The sequence below is a fragment of the Pseudophryne corroboree genome, chromosome 1, assembly GCF_028390025.1.
Source record: "Pseudophryne corroboree isolate aPseCor3 chromosome 1, aPseCor3.hap2, whole genome shotgun sequence".
Taxonomy (NCBI): Eukaryota; Metazoa; Chordata; class Amphibia; order Anura; family Myobatrachidae; genus Pseudophryne; species Pseudophryne corroboree.
In genome coordinates, this window is record NC_086444.1 from 641,750,516 (window position 1) to 641,764,042 (window position 13,527).

The window sequence follows — 13,527 nt, forward strand, 5'->3', positions numbered from 1 at the left end:
ACTAACTGAGGCTTATGGGCAGATTGTATGTCACGTGCACGTATGTTTGAGTGGTAGAAAAGATTTAGTGGCAGTCTTGAGGATGTCAAAGATGATGAACGTCCCGGAAGGCCTTGATCATCAAAAATAAATCAAAATGTGGAAAACATTTTGAAAATTGTTTGAGTTGACCGCTGACTCCGAATGATAGCAAAAATGGTAAACATCGACATATGGCGCCTCACAGGTTGTCTATTCGAGCAGCTCTACAATCTGGTTCTAGTGACCAACCTGTGTCCCATCATTTTTTACAAGAGGGACACAGCTTGGCAACTTTAAGATTCCGCATCATTGATCACATCCCTGTGAATCGTAGGGGTGGAGATCTCTCTTTGAATTTGCTAAAACGGGATGCAAAATGGATACACACATTGCAAACCCTGGCCCCTAAGGGGTTAAATGAACAAAGGGGGCTGCAGTACCTTCTATAATGGAGTTTGTACTTAATAAGCGTATTTCTGATGCTGTGGTCTTTTATTAGTCCGTTGTTGTAGGCTTTAATATAATGTACTCTTTTTATATTGATCACAATGTTTCGTTATGTGCAGCATTTGTTACATCGATTGTATGTGTTAATGTAACTTATGTGACTTTTGATATTCTGTTTGCTATTTATGATAGCCATATATGTAGCCTGTATATTTTAATTAACCGGGTTGTGCAGTCTACACCTGTGATCAGTAACGTCATTTTCCGACGCAGGTCTAAGTTCGAATGCACGCCGGATCATATGGGGTTGCTGCAGGGGATATATGGTGAGTGCTTTGTTTGTATAATTTGTGTCCTGAAGACGAAAGATTAAACTTTCAAAACGTTGTCCGCATACCTGCATGTAGAGACTCTTATGTCCTGAGTGCCCCTGAACAACTTCTATATTGCGGACCCCATGTATGGGGTATCCTACAGAGGGTACCAGGGCTGCTTCTATGGATTAACGGACGTGCAGACACTATGCAGTATATATATATATATATATATATATATATATATATATAATAGCAAAGAAATGCCGCGCCACTTATGAGACTATTACTCCAAAAGTATATAATCACAATCCCAAATATCTGGGCATCAGCTGTCCCCTAAAAAGGCAGCAATAGTATGTTGCTGCAGAGAATAATAATAGGAACACCGAATAGGGGTTCTAGCGACCAACGGTGTGGTACTCACAGATTCTACCAAATTTATCAACACATTAGAGTGTATATACTTAAATGAAAATATTTTTTCTCTGACGTCCTAGTGGATGCTGGGACTCCGTCAGGACCATGGGGATTAGCGGCTCCGCAGGAGACAGGGCACAAAAATAAAAGCTTTAGGACTAGGTGGTGTGCACTGGCTCCTCCCCCTATGACCCTCCTCCAAGCCTCAGTTAGGTTTTTGTGCCCGTCCGAGCAGGGTGCAATCTAGGTGGCTCTCCTAAAGAGCTGCTTAGAAAAAGTTATTAGGTTTTTATTTTCAGTGAGTCCTGCTGGCAACAGGCTCACTGCAACGAGGGACTTAGGGGAGAAGAAGTGAACTCACCTGCGTGCAGGATGGATTGGCTTCTTAGGCTACTGGACACCATTAGCTCCAGAGGGATCGAACACAGGCCCAGCCATGGAGTCCGGTCCCGGAGCCGCGCCGCCGACCCCCTTGCAGATGCCGAAAAGTGAAGAGGTCCAGAAACCGGCGGCAGAAGACTTTTCAGTCTTCATGAGGTAGCGCACAGCACTGCAGCTGTGCGCCATTGTTGTCAGCACACTTCACACCAGCGGTCACTGAGGGTGCAGGGCGCTGGGGGGGGCGCCCTGGGCAGCAATGATAATACCTTGTTCTGGCTAAAAATACATCACATATAGCCCCTGGGGCTATATGGATGTATTTAACCCCTGCCAGGTCTCACAAACACCGGGAGAAGAGCCCGCCGAAATAGGGGGCGGGGCCTATCTCCTCAGCACACAGCGCCATTTTCCTGCACAGCTCCGCTGCGAGGAAGGCTCCCAGGACTCTCCCCTGCACTGCACTACAGAAACAGGGTAAAAAAACAGAGAGGGGGGGCACTTTTTTGGCGATATTGATATATTAAGCTGCTATAAAGGAAACAACACTTCTGTAGGGTTGTTCCTATATATTTATAGCGCTTGGGTGTGTGCTGGCAAACTCTCCCTCTGTCTCCCCAAAGGGCTAGTGGGGTCCTGTCTTCGATAAGAGCATTCCCTGTGTGTCTGCTGTGTGTCGGTACGTGTGTGTCGACATGTATGAGGACGATGTTGGTGTGGAGGCGGAGCAATTGCCGGTAATGGTGATGTCACCCCCTAGGGAGTCGACACCGGAATGGATGGCTTTGTTTATGGAATTACGTGATAATGTCAGCACGTTACAAAAATCAGTTGACGACATGAGACGGCCGGCAAACCAGTTAGTACCTGTACAGGCGTCTCAGACACCGTCAGGGGCTGTAAAACGCCCTTTACCTCAGTCGGTCGACACAGACCCAGACACCGAATCTAGTGTCGACGGTGAAGAAACAAACGTATTTTCCAGTAGGGCCACACGTTATATGATCACGGCAATGAAGGAGGCTTTGCATATCTCTGATACTGCAAGTACCACAAAAAGGGGTATTATGTGGGGTCTGAAAAAACTACCTGTAGTTTTTCCTGAATCAGAGGAATTGAATGAAGTGTGTGATGAAGCGTGGGTTAACCCCGATAGAAAACTGCTAATTTCAAAGAAGTTATTGGCATTATATCCTTTCCCGCCAGAGGTTAGGGCGCGCTGGGAAACACCCCCTAGGGTGGATAAGGCACTCACACGCTTATCAAAACAAGTGGCGTTACCGTCTCCTGAAACGGCCGCCCTCAAGGATCCAGCTGATAGGAGGCTGGAAACTACCCTGAAAAGTATATACACTCATACTGGTGTTATACTGCGACCAGCTATCGCCTCTGCATGGATGTGCAGTGCTGGGGTGGTTTGGTCGGATTCCCTGACTGAAAATATTGATACCCTGGATAGGGACAGTATTTTATTGACTATAGAGCAATTAAAGGATGCTTTTCTTTATATGCGAGATGCTCAGAGGGATATTTGCACTCTGGCATCGAGAGTAAGTGCGATGTCCATATCTGCCAGAAGAAGTTTATGGACGCGACAGTGGTCAGGTGATGCGGATTCCAAACGGCATATGGAAGTATTGCCGTATAAAGGGGAGGAATTATTTGGGGTCGGTCTATCGGATTTGGTGGCCACGGCAACAGCCGGGAAATCCACCTTTTTACCTCAGGTCCCCTCCCAACAGAAAAAGACACCGTCTTTTCAGCCGCAGTACTTTCGTTCCTATAAGAACAAGCGGGCAAAAGGACAGTCATATCTGCCCCGAGGCAAAGGAAAGGGTAAGAGAGTGCACCAAGCAGCTCCCTCCCAGGAGCAGAAGCCCTCCCCGGCTTCTGCAAAGCCCTCAGCATGACGTTGGGGCTTTACAAGCGGACTCAGGGGCGGTGGGGGGTCGACTCAAGAATTTCAGCGCACAGTGGGCTCACTCACAGGTGGACCCCTGGATCCTGCAGGTAGTATCTCAGGGTTACAGGTTGGAATTCGAGAAGTCTCCCCCTCGCCGGTTCCTAAAGTCTGCTCTGCCAACGTCTCCCTCAGACAGGGCGACGGTATTGGAAGCCATTCACAAGCTGTATTCTCAGCAGGTGATAGTCAAGGTACCCCTCCTACAACAGGGAAAGGGGTATTATTCCACACTATTTGTGGTACCGAAGCCGGACGGCTCGGTAAGACCTATTCTAAATCTGAAATCTTTGAACCTGTACATACAAAAATTCAAGTTCAAGATGGAGTCACTCAGAGCAGTGATAGCGAATCTGGAAGAAGGGGACTTTATGGTGTCCCTGGACATCAAGGATGCTTACCTGCATGTCCCAATTTGCCCTTCACATCAAGGGTACCTCAGGTTCGTGGTGCAAAACTGTCATTATCAGTTTCAGACGCTGCCGTTTGGATTGTCCACGGCACCTCGGGTCTTTACCAAGGTAATGGCCGAAATGATGTTTCTTCTGCGAAGAAAAGGCGTATTAATTATCCCTTACTTGGACGATCTCCTGATAAGGGCAAGGTCCAGAGAACAGCTGGGGGACGTAGTAGCACTAACCCAAGTAGTGCTGCAACAGCACGGGTGGATTCTGAATTTTCCCAAATCTCAATTGACCCCGACGACACGTCTGCTGTTCCTGGGAATGATTCTGGACACGGTTCAGAAAAAGGTGTTTCTTCCGGAGGAGAAAGCCAGGGAGTTATCCGAACTGGTCAGGAACCTCCTAAAACCAGGAAAAGTGTCTGTGCATCAATGCACAAGAGTCCTGGGAAAAATGGTGGCTTCTTACGAAGCGATTCCATTCGGCAGATTCCACGCACTAACTTTTCAGTGGGATCTGCTGGACAAATGGTCCGGATCGCATCTGCAGATGCATCAGCGGATAACTTTGTCTCCACGGACAAGGGTGTCTCTTCTGTGGTGGTTGCAGAGTGCTCATCTGTTAGAGGGCCGCAGATTCGGCATACAGGACTGGGTCCTGGTGACCACGGATGCCAGTCTGAGAGGCTGGGGAGCGGTCACACAGGGAAGAAACTTCCAGGGAGTGTGGTCAAGCCTGGAGATGTCTCTTCACATAAATATACTGGAGCTAAGAGCGATTTACAATGCTCTAAGCCTGGCAAAACCCCTGCTTCAGGGTCAGCCGGTGTTGATCCAGTCGGCCAACATCACGGCAGTCGCCCACGTAAACAGACAGGGCGGCACAAGAAGCAGGAGGGCAATGGCAGAAGCTGCAAGGATTCTTCGCTGGGCGGAAGATCATGTGATAGCACTGTCAGCAGTGTTCATTCCGGGAGTGGACAACTGGGAAGCGGACTTCCTCAGCAGACACGATCTACACCCGGGAGAGTGGGGACTTCATCCAGAAGTCTTCCACATGATTGTGAACTGTTGGGAAAAACCAAAGGTGGATATGATGGCGTCCCGCCTCAACAAAAAACTGGACAGGTATTGCGCCAGGTCAAGAGACCCTCAGGCAATAGCTGTGGACGCTCTGGTAACACCGTGGGTGTTCCAGTCAGTGTATGTGTTTCCTCCTCTGCCTCTCATACCAAAAGTACTGAGAATTATACGGCAAAGGGGAGTAAGAACGATACTCGTGGCTCCGGATTGGCCAAGAAGAACTTGGTACCCGGAACTTCAGGAGATGCTCACGGAAGATCCGTGGCCTCTACCTCTAAGACGGGACCTGATTCAGCAGGGACCGTGTCTATTCCAAGACTTACCGCGGCTGCGTTTGACGGCATGGCGGTTGAACGCCGAATTCTAAGGGAAAAAGGCATTCCGGAAGAGGTCATCCCTACCCTGGTAAAAGCCAGGAAGGAGGTGACTGCACAACATTATCACCGCATTTGGAGAAAATATGTTGCGTGGTGTGAGGCCAGGAAGGCCCCGACGGAGGAATTTCAACTGGGTCGATTCCTACATTTCCTGCAAACAGGATTTGTCTATGAGCCTCAAATTAGGGTCCATTAAGGTTCAAATTTCGGCCCTGTCGATTTTCTTCCAGAAAGAATTGGCTTCAGTTCCTGAAGTCCAGACTTTTGTAAAAGGAGTACTACATATACAGCCCCCGGTTGTGCCCCCAGTGGCTCCGTGGGATCTTAATGTAGTTTTGGATTTTCTCAAATCCCATTGGTTTGAGCCACTCAAATCGGTGGATTTGAAATATCTTACATGGAAAGTAACCATGCTACTGGCCCTGGCTTCAGCCAGGAGAGTGTCAGAATTGGCGGCTTTATCGTATAAAAGCCCATATCTGATTTTCCATTCGGACAGGGCAGAACTGCGGACGCGTCCTCAGTTTCTGCCTAAGGTGGTTTCAGCGTTTCACCTGAACCAGCCTATTGTGGTGCCTGCGGCTACTAGCGATTTGGAGGATTCCAAGTTGCTGGACGTTGTCAGGGCATTGAAAATATATATTTCAAGGACGGCTGGAGTCAGAAAATCTGACTCGCTGTTTATACTGTATGCACCCAACAAGCTGGGTGCTCCTGCTTCTAAGCAGACGATTGCTCGTTGGATTTGTAGCACAATTCAACTTGCACATTCTGTGGCAGGCCTGCCACAGCCTAAATCTATCAAGGCCCATTCCACAAGGAAGGTGGGCTCATCTTGGGCGGCTGCCCGAGGGGTCTCGGCATTACAACTCTGCCGAGCAGCTACGTGGTCGGGGGAGAACACGTTTGTAAAATTCTACAAATTTGATACCCTGGCTAAAGAGGACCTGGAGTTCTCTCATTCGGTGCTGCAGAGTCATCCGCACTCTCCCGCCCGTTAGGGAGCTTTGGTATAATCCCCATGGTCCTGACGGAGTCCCAGCATCCACTAGGACGTCAGAGAAAATAAGATTTTACTTACCGATAAATCTATTTCTCGTAGTCCGTAGTGGATGCTGGGCGCCCATCCCAAGTGCGGATTGTCTGCAATACTTGTACATAGTTATTGTTACAAAAAAATCGGGTTGTTATTGTTGTGAGCCGTCTGTTCAGAGGCTCCTACGTTTGTCATACTGTTAACTGGGTTCAGATCACAAGTTGTACGGTGTGATTGGTGTGGCTGGTATGAGTCTTACCCGGGATTCAAGATCCTTCCTTATTGTGTACGCTCGTCAGGGCACAGTATCCTAACTGAGGCTTGGAGGAGGGTCATAGGGGGAGGAGCCAGTGCACACCACCTAGTCCTAAAGCTTTTATTTTTGTGCCCTGTCTCCTGCGGAGCCGCTAATCCCCATGGTCCTGACGGAGTCCCAGCATCCACTACGGACTACGAGAAATAGATTTATCGGTAAGTAAAATCTTATTATTTTACTATAAAAATGACAAGAAAGGGTTTTAAAAAAATATATACATATGAATAAAAATCCTGTAAAATCGAGATGCTGTACACAGATAACTCCAAATAGATAAAACAAAGCTTAAGAGTCTTAACTGATTCAGTAGGAGGTCTCTAGGAAAGGCCAAACGCGTTTCGTCTCTCAGACTTCTTCATGGCTGAGTGACGAAACGCGTTGGGCCTCTCCCTAGAGACCTCCTACTGAATTAGTTAAGACTCTAAAGAGGGGTACTCACGGAGCGATCGCTGCTTAAAATCTAAGCAATCTGACTAGATTGCTTACATTTTAAGCAGCGATCATTCCGTGTGTACCCCTCACAGCGACAGCGATGCGCAGCCCCGCGCATCGCTATCGCTGCTGCTAGATTGGCCTGCATGCCAATCTAGCAGGTCGCTCACTTCACCCGCTTGGTGAAATGAGCGCCCCGTCCCACCAAATCACCCCCCCCCCCCCCCCCCCCCCACACACACACACACACACACACACACACACACACACACACACACACGCTCAGCACACATCAGACACCCCTAGCACCCCTAGGGGTGGGACAGCAGCACAGAGTATGTCAGCAGACAGCATAACTGTGGAAGGCTTGGAGCTATTGACACCAAACTTGGTACACATCTGACTTACAATCTGGGAACAAAGTCTGTGGGGTTAGACACACGTAGCACCCCTAGGGGTGGGACAGCAGCACAGAGCATTTCAGGAGGCAGCATAACTCCTGCATGCCTGGACCAATTTATAACAAACTTGCTACACATATGACTTACAAGCTGGGAACAAACACTGTGCGGGTAAGACACCCCTAGGGGTGAGGCAGCAGCACAGAGTTTTTCAGCAAAGAGCATAACTCTGGAATGCCTGAATCAATTTACATCAAACTTGCTACACATATGACTTATACTCTGGGAACAAACACTGTGGGGGTAACACACCACTAGCACCCCTAGGGGTGGGCCAGCAGCACAGACTATATGAGGACATGGATGATATGTCAGTGATGACAGGGCTGCATGTGACAGGGCCAGTGACATGATGTGAGGAGGGGAATAGAGGTAGCACGAACCCACACACTGACAGTTATATAGTGGAAGTAGCACGCTCTCCCAGCAGCACAGAGTATATCAGGAGATACATAATGTACTACGCTATATAAGAAACTGTAAATAAATCAATAATTTCACAGGGGCACTGACATGATGTGAGGAGGGGAATAAAGGCAGCAGGAAGCCACAGACTAAGAGTTATATAGTGGGAAGAGCAGGGTCCCTTGGGGGAACAAAAAGGGGACCCGGCCACTGCACAAAGTGCGTCAGGGAAGCAAGATATGCCTATATACTACATCTCCAACCAACGTAAATTAACGAACAACTATCATTCTAATTTACCATCCTCATCCCATAGCGAAGCATAGGTATTCAGCTATCTACAATGTTGGTAGTGTCCTAGGACGATTAATATTTGGTGCTCCCAGCCTCTGGATGCATCAAATTATTCCTACAGGAATCCTGATAATAATACCAGTGGTTTATTAATAATTTAATGCTTTAATGGGAACAGAACCAGTGTATAAAACACCAATATATTTGATAAATATAGATGACACAGTGTCAGCAGCCAAACAGTAGATCTGTGGTGGTGATAGTAGTCAGCATGTAATTCTCCTTTAATATACAAGATGCCAGTTTTTCCATTCTATTAACAGGGAATAAATGTCTGTCCCAATAGCCTTCAAATGAGTAAATGGAGCAGTGCTTACTCAAACTCCCTAGCAGGTAGGATGGGATATGGTCCTTAGGTCGACCTAACTTAGGTCGACCACTATTAGTTGACATGCATTAGGTCGACACCTGGAAAATGTTGACATGGGCATTAGGTCGACATGGCAAATGTCGATACATGAAAAGCTCGACATTCATTTTTCACAATTTTTCTTTTTTTGAACTTTTTCATACTTTACGCTCAACATAAACATCGATTGGGAATAGTAACCTATGCCAAGCGCGGCGGTAGCAGAGCGAGGCACCTTGCCAGAAGCATGGCGAGTGAAGCGAGTCATGCGAGGGGACGCGGTGCACTAATTGGGGTTCCCGGTCACTTTATGAAGAAAATGACACAAAAAAACCCCTCATGTTGACCTTTTTCCATGTCGATCTTTTCCTTGACGATTTGCCGACCATGTCAACCTTTTCAAGGTATCAACCTAGTGCCTGTCGACCAATAGTGGTCGACCTAATGAGTGTTGACCTAAATAGGGTCGATACAACAAACCCATTCTGGAACTGCAGCTGTATTTGCTGAGTATCTCTGTATATTTGAGAGGGAGTAAAATGGTTAAGTTTGGAACAAGGCAATCCTAATCCATGGTGTAGAGGCAGACTGAAATTCTTTCAATATAGGTCCCTGGAGCCACCGCTCGAGGGACCCTGACACATCTCTAAGCCATTTTTGATATGGCGGTTTACTCATTGCTACCCTTTGAGGAAATCACGAATGATGACTACATTGACACATTGGCACAAGATTTCTGGAAGCTTCCATACTCTGGACAAATCTTCAAAGGCTTATTTATTTAACTTATTTATTTCTACATCCGGAAAGTAGTTATTAGAATTTAATATGATACCAGGAATAGGTGCAGGTACTGTGTACTGTTGAATATCATCAGATAAAGCACCTTATATTGCCAGCCTCCCTGGAACCATCTGTTTTAGAGCACATGCCTACGGGCATCTTTTACAATGTTCTACACATGACTTGTTGCATTGCACAGGCCCTTCATTTCACAGACCTCCCACATGTGCAATACTCTACATGACTTGCTGTATTGCACAGACCCTTCACTTCACAGACCTTCCACATTTGCCATACTCTAGATGACTTGCTGCATTGCACAGACCCTTCATTTCACAGATCTCCCGCATGCGCCATACTCTACATGACTTGCTTCATTGCAGACCCTTCATTTCACAGACCTCCCGCATGCGCCATACTCTACATGACTTGCTGCATTGCACAGACCCTTCATTTCACAGATCTCCCGCATGCGCCATACTCTACATGACTTGCTTCATTGCAGACCCTTCATTTCACAGACCTCCCGCATGCGCCATACTCTACATGACTTGCTGCATTGCACAGACCCTTCACATCACAGAACCTACCACATGTGCCATACTCTACATGACTGCTGCATTGCACAGACCCTTCACATCACAGACCTCTCAAATGTGCCATACTCTACATGACTTGCTGCATTGCACAGACCCTTCACTTCACAGATCTTCCACATGTGCCATGCGCTACATGACTTGCTGCATTGCACAGACCCTTCACTTCACAGACCTTAGACGTGCCATACTCTACATGACTTGCTGCATTGCACAGACCCTTCATTTCACAGATCTTCCACATGTGCCATACTCTACATGACTTGCTGCATTGCACAGACCATTCACTTCACAGACCTTAGACATGTGCCATACTCTACATGACTTGTTGCATTGCACAGACCCTTCACTTCACAGACCTTCCACATGTGCCATACTCTATATGACTTGCTGCATTGCACAGACCCTTCACATCACAGACCTCTCATATGTGCCATACTCTACATGACTTGCTGCATTGCACAGACCCTTCACTTCACAGATCTTCCACATGTGCCATGCTCTACATGACTTGCTGCATTGCACAGACCCTTCACTTCACAGACATTCCACATGTGCCATACTCTACATGACTTGCTACAATGCACAGACCCTTCACATCACAGATCTTCCACATGTGCCATACTCTACATGACTTGCTACATTGCACAGACCCTTCACATCACAGATCTTCCACATGTGCCATACTCTACATGACTTGCTGCATTGCACAGACCATTGACTTCACAGACCTCACACATGTGCCATACTCTACATGACTTGTTGCATTGCACAGACCCTTCACTTCACAGACCTTCCACATGTGCCATACTCTACATGACTTGCTGCATTGCACAGACCCTTCACATCACAGACCTCTCAAATGTGCCATACTCTACATGACTTGTTGCATTGCACAGACCCTTCACTTCACAGATCAACCCACATGCGCCATACTCTACATGACTTGTTGTATTGCACAGACCCTTCACTTCACAGACCTTCTACATGTGCCATACTCTACATGACTTGCTGCATTGCACAGACCCTTCAATTCACAGATCTTCCATATGTGCCATACTCTACATGACTTGCTGCATTGCACAGACCCTTCACTTCACACACCTTCCACATGTGCCATACTCTACATGACTTGCTGCATTGCACAGACCCTTCACATCACAGACCACCCAAATGTGCCATACTCTACATGACTTGCTGCATTGCACAGAGCCTTCACTTCACAGACCTTACACATGTGCCATACTCTACATGACTTGCTGTATTGCACAGACCCTTCACTTCACAGACGTTACACATGTGCCATACTCTACATGACTTGCTGCATTGCACAGACCCTTCACTTCACACACCTTCCACATGTGCCATACTGTACATGACTTGCTGCATTGCACAGACCTTTCACATCACAGACCACCCAAATGTGCCATACTCTACATGACTTGCTGCATTGCACAGACCATTCACTTCACAGAGCTTCCACATGTGCCATACTCTACATGACTTGCTGCATTGCACAGACCCTTCACTTCGCAGACCTTCCACATGTGCCATACTCTACATGACTTGCTGCATTGCACAGACCCTTCACTTCACAGACCTACCACATGTGCCATGCTCTACATGACTTGCTGCATTGCACAGACCCTTCATTTCACAGACCTCCCACATGTGCCATACTCTACATGGCTTGCTGCATTGCACAGACCCTTCACTTCACAGACCACCCACATGTGCCATACTCTACATGACTTTCTGTATTGCACAGACCTTCACTTCACAGATCTTCCACATGTGCCATACTCTACATGGCTTGCTGCATTGCACAGACCCTTCACTTCACAGACCACCCACATGTGCCATACTCTACATGACTTTCTGTATTGCACAGACCTTCACTTCACAGATCTTCCACATGTGCCATACTCTACATAACTTGCTGCACTGCACAAACCCTTCATTTCACAGACCTTCCACATGTGCCTCTTGTCACATTGCATTGGAATATCAGAATTAAATTCAAACTGTGATATAAGTTAAATCAATTGTGAATGACGATTTACATAGGGAATAGGAGGGCACCATTAGAATGGAAATAGAGTATAAATAAAGTTCAGAGCACAAAAACGATATGACACAGCCACTGGCGGATCCAGCAGGGAGGAATAATGGCGATCACCCCCCGTAATACACAGCTCTGCCTTTCATGCGGCATTGTTGTCATCACCAATGAAAAACCACAACTCCCTACATGCCATGCAGTGCCTTTGGTCGCCATGGTGGTAGTGGTATTCCTAGAGATCGACGGTCAGACGGATTGAGCCTGGCGGCCAGACGCAACTAGTGAATGTCAGAGAAATGTTGCTAAATGCTCTGGAGTCCTGAGTGCAGTGAAGAGCGAGAAGGTGAGTGCGGGAGTGGGGGAGCGGGAAGGTGTGTGCGGGTGTGGGGGAGCGGGAAGGTAAATGTGGTGGAGCAGGAAGGTGAGTGCGGGTGCAGTGGAGTGGGAAGGTGAGTGCTGGTGCGGGGGAGCGGGAAGGTAAGTGTGATGGAGCAGGAAGGTGAGTGCAAGTGATCGGGAGCAGGATGGTGAATGAGGGGAAGTAGGAGTGAGCCTGAGCTACGGGGCAGGGGGTCACTAGGATGCTCCCCTGGAGAATATGACTTTTATAATGGGCATTTTCAGCATTTCCCTCCTTTGTGCAATCATCCTTTATAAGACTGTTGAGGCCAGGGCACAAGGTACGATTTGCACCATAGGTTCTGGGAATAGTGTTATGTTGGGGATGTTGGACATACTGTATTTAATTTAACTGACCAAGATTATTAAAATAACTACAAACATTTAGAAAGAAAAAAATCAAGTAAAATGCCACATGCATCTATCCCATTTTCTCCAATGTGTCTTATTCTCTTCCCTCCTCACTATCTCTCTCTCTCTCCTACTGTCGTATCTCTCTCCTTCCTTTTACGCTTTTCCCAATATCTCTCTTCCAGTCTCTCAATCTCTTTCACCCATATCCTGTTCCTCTCCCCAACATACTACCTCTTTATTGTCACTCATCACTTCCCAATACCCTCTGTCTGTCTCGCTCTGTCTATTCCCTCTTCCTCCTTTTCTATCCCTGTACTTTTCATGCAACAACGTCTATCCCTCTCTCTTGTATTGTCACATCTGCCCTCCCTCCCTCTCTCCCTGTCTCTCCTCTTCTCTTTCTCCTCGACTTTCTTATATTTCCTTATCAGCAGTTGAACCATCTAACCATCCTTCATCCATGTCTCCCTCTAGCTTGCCCACCTTTACCCCTCACTGTATAACTCCTGCCTGTACCCCACTCATACAAATCATCTAGCCCTATCTCCCTCTACCCTCCCTAAATTTATCTCCCTGT